Source organism: Chrysochloris asiatica, unplaced genomic scaffold (genome assembly GCF_000296735.1).
Source record: "Chrysochloris asiatica unplaced genomic scaffold, ChrAsi1.0 scaffold00062, whole genome shotgun sequence".
NCBI lineage: Eukaryota > Metazoa > Chordata > Mammalia > Afrosoricida > Chrysochloridae > Chrysochloris > Chrysochloris asiatica.
In genome coordinates, this window is record NW_006408580.1 from 14,348,939 (window position 1) to 14,353,503 (window position 4,565).

Here is a 4,565-nt window from a genome sequence, read left to right on the forward strand (position 1 = left end):
CCCTGGCTATGATGACATTCCATGGCTTTGAATTTATTTATTTATTTACTTATTTTACTTTCTATTCTATCCTACTTCTGGGGAGTGTGGTGGACTGCGAACCACAAATTTTGTGGGGTTCAAGACTGCCAGCTGCTCCATGGGAGAAAGATGAGGTTCTCTGCTCCTGCAAAGGTTTAAAAACACCTTGGGAACCCTATCCAGGGACTCTATGAGTCGGAGTCAACTCGAAAGCACTTGACAACAACAATATTCTCCCTAATTCTAGGAGGACACTTTAAAAATTAAATTGCAATTTAATTAGATTTTACTTTTCCTTTAATAATTTTACAATACCCTTAAGACAATTTCAGAAGAGTAGATCAATGGCTTTAGAGGGAAACTCTAGAGTCATGGCCTTGCTTTGTAATTTACAAGCCATGTAATCCTGGGCAAATCATACTTTGATAATCCTCGTATGTAAAATGGGAGTCCTGCATGATCCATAGGTTTATTTCCCACTGACATCAAGTTGATTGTCACTCACTGTGATGCTGTATAATGTTTTTGAGGCTGTAAATCTTTATAGTCTCATCTTTCTCCCAGTGAGTGACTGATGGGTTTGAACTGCCAACCTTGTGGTTAGCAGTCCAGTGCTTATCTGCTGCTCACCAGTTCTGAAGCTCCAAGTTATTTGATATGTAAGATAGGTGTAGACTTATTTGTTGTTAAGTGCTGTTGAATTGGTTCTGACTCATAGTAATCCTGTACAGGGTTTCTGAGGAGTGACTGGTGGGGTTGAACCACCAACCTTGTAGGTAGCAAGCCAGTGCTTATCCTACCACACCAAGACTCCTTAGACTTATTAGAGGATTAAGTTAAGGAATGGGTATGGAAGTGGCAAAAAGGGCAATAAGGGAAGTATCCATACTCCTCTGACTTCATCAGAGGGGAGGAGAAGAATCAATATCAGCCATCAGCCCAAGGCCAATTCCTATGAGGCTGAGGTCAAATATGACTCCAGCCTCCAACCTCCAACGTTCTCTACCAATTCTGACACCAACCGTCCCTCCCACATCATTGTCTACTTCTCAGCTGGGCTTGATAATTTACTGCAGCAGCCACACAGAACTCACAGAGCATACTCAATGATTATGGGTTTCATTGGAGATATTAACAGGTTACAATTCAGGATCAGAAATGCTCAGGATACAGTTCTTTGGTCAGGACAGCCACTTTTCTACCACACTCACAGGCCTGCCTCTCTCTAGGCCTCGGTCCTTAGTCTGACCTCTGCCTTGCATGGGGAATCTTACAAAGCTCTTTTAGTACTATTGACAAATGCCCAAAGGGCACTGTGCCATACAACTCAGTCCAAAGGTGCTCAGCTCTAGCTCTGTGGGTCAGCAAACCCAGCTACCCAGATTAAGCATCTGGAGTGACCCCATTACACAAGCAAGCCTCCTGTCCCAAAGCACTCAGCTTTATTTGATCTGTGGGCTGGAAAGCTCACTGCTCTGCCTCATGATTTGGCTCTTGGTTCTGCTATTGCTACTCTTCTGGTGTCACAGCTTTCTGTACCTGGATTGAGGAGATTCAGTGGTCAGGGATCTTGGAATCCAAATGATATACTCTACTCCTGTATCTTTTTTCTTGATGGAAGTGAGAATCCCAACTATATTGCTAAGATGGCTCACTGCATACTCAGCAGGGCACCAAGATTGATATTAGAGTTCCAAGTTTTCACAACCACAGTGGGCCCTGTTAACAATCACTCACAAATGAATCATATAATTCCATAAACATCATCCCTCACTTTCTCTTATCTAGAACCATCAGGAAAAGAGGAAATACATCAAGTCCACGTGGCCTCACCCCAAGGGAGAAAAATGAGGCTTTCTGCTCCTATGAAGATTTACAGCTTTGGAAACCCTTATGAGTCAGAACCGATTCATCACACACCCACCACCACCACAGGGTCTGTGGGATAAAGCACTGGAGTGGAAGGTCAGTTTGAACTGCAGGGTTGGTGGTTCAAACTCACCAGTTACAAATCAGAAGCCCTATACAGGGTTGCTATGAGTTGGAACTGACTTGACAACATTTACCAACAACAACAGTAAAAATTCAGAAGTAGTCTGTTTTTCCTTCTTCCTCTATGTCTTAACTTGGAAGCTGTGCAGAAACCTGTCTACCTTGGTTACCCTGCTTGTATTTAAAATACCTGTGGCATAGCTTCTAGCATTGTAGCAACACACAAGCCACCTAGTAGGACAAACTGACAGACTAGTGGTAGGGTTACAGCTAGCAGTCCCATTTTACAGATAGACTAAGGCAGTTAGACTGGGTGGCACAAATGTTTAACATTGTATCTGGAAGGCTAGTAGTTTGAGCCTACCCAGAGGTATACTAAAAATAAATAAATAAATAAAATAAAAATCTGGCAGTCTACGTCAAAAAAATCAGCCATTAAAAACCCAATAGAGTCCTTTCCCCTGGCCATCAGCATGGAGGCCACACAATGCCTAGAGTTACTGTAAAAGACATAAACCAGCAGAAGTTCCTCAGGGCTCAGGCAGCCTTCCTCAGAAAGTCTGGGAAGATAAAAGTCCTTGAATGGGTGGACATTGTCAAGCTGGCCAAGCATAAAGAGTTTGTTCCCCACCATGAGAATTGGTTCTACACACGAGCTACTTCCACAGCACAGTACCTTCTGGGCAGTGCTGGGCTCGACTCCATGACCAAGCTTTACAGAGGGCAGCAGAGAAATGGCATCGTGTCCAGCCACTTCAGGTGAGGTTCCAAGAGCGTGGGCCTCCGGATACTCCAAGCCCTAGAAGGGCTCAAAATGATGGAGAAGGACCAAGATGGTGGCCACAAACTGACACCTCAGGGACAAGACATCTGAATAGAATCACCAGACAGGTGGCAGCTGCCAACAAGAAACATTAGAACAAATAATGCTGGGTTAATAAATTGCCTCGTTTGTAAAACAAAACAAAACAAAAAACACCACCACCAATAGAGCGCAATTCTACTATGACACATATGGAGTCACCCTGAGTTGAAATTGACTTGACATCAACTGGTTGGTATGCTGAGACACACAGTAAGTGATGGAGTCTGGATTAGACCCTGAAATCCAGTTCCAAAGTAGATGCTCTTAAGCCTTATGGGACTCTGTTTATTTGTAGATGACAATCATGTCGAATTGGGGGACATTTTCAAAATATTTGTTTGATGATGGCTTACTAACAAAATAGTTTATTCTGTAACATTTTTAAAAAGCCAATTCTGGAGCTGGTGGCATTTATTTTTAGCAATTGGTAGTAAAGGTGGGGAAGAGATTTGCTGGGCCTCCCAGGCCTAGCAACTAAGTGTTCCTTGGATCAGAGAAAACAAAGTCCTACTCATAGAAGAAACATCCCTGCTATTCCCCCACCCCCCTCAGGATCTGAACGGATAATCAGAGCGTGCAGACATTCAGCAGTAATCAATTAGTACCTACTTTAGATTAAATTGAGAATATGTAAATTGGGTGCCTCATCAAAGCTGCACAGAGCCAGTGATTTGAGACGCAGGCACCCCAACGACGTGCTACAAACATACTGAATCTCTGCGACACAGAAGGGCATGCAAATCTTGTTCCACAGTCTAAAAATTTCTTAGACAGGGAAAGCTGTTATTCTTCTGTGCACACTCACACATACACTTTCCTCATTCACCTTTCTCCATCTTTCCAGAAGCATGTCATTTCTTATATAATCAAAAAACAGCCCTGTGGTGTAGTGAATTCTTATTTAATGTCTCTTCAAGTTGGTTTGAACCACAAGGTCAGCAGTTCAGTCACTAGCCTCTCCTTGGAAACCCTATATAGGGTCGCTATCAGTCAGAATCAACTCAACTGTACTTGACAACAATAACTAGCCATAGTCTGTTGTTGTTGTTGTTGTTAAGTACCATGGAGTTGGTTCTGACTCACAGTGACCTTGCACAGGGTTTCCGAGGCTGTAAATCTTTATGGGAGCGGAAAGCCTCATCTTTCTCCCATGGAACAGCTGGTAGTTTCGAACTGCCGACCTTGAGGTTAGCAGCCTGATTTATAACCACTACTCTACCAAAACACCTACCAAACAGGGGTTTTGCCTTACTGGGCCTGGGTAAGAGAAGGTGGGAGAAGATGTTAATAAGATTATATGATTCAGTTGTGAGTGGCTAACAGTTAACTGTCATTATAAAAACCTGGAACTCTAACATATGTAAAATGAGTAATCTCAGAAGCAGGAAGTGGGGATTATGTTGCCATAAAAGGAGAGAAGCCAGGACTGGAGCAGAACCAAGAGACAGTGATGGGCTTCTCAACCCACAAAGTAAGTAAAGCTGAGTGACTTGGAGCAGAAGTCTTGCTTACAGAATGGGGTGCCTCCAGTTACTTAATTGGGGGAGATAGGTTTGCTGATGCATGGAGCTAAAGGCGAAGTGCCTTCAGGCTGAGGCTTATGGTGGAGTGGTATGCCCTGTATGCATTTATCAGCAGCCCTAAAAGAGCTTTGTAACATTGGTAGAGCAGACAGAGGCCTGCCTGT

At 43.4% G+C, this 4,565-nt stretch overlaps 1 pseudogene; it reads left to right on the forward strand.

Annotated features, from left to right (window-relative positions):
• The first annotated feature begins 2,473 nt into the window (after positions 1-2,473).
• On the forward strand, positions 2,474-2,931 carry LOC102822190 (annotated as a pseudogene).
• The last annotated feature ends 1,634 nt before the right edge of the window (positions 2,932-4,565 follow it).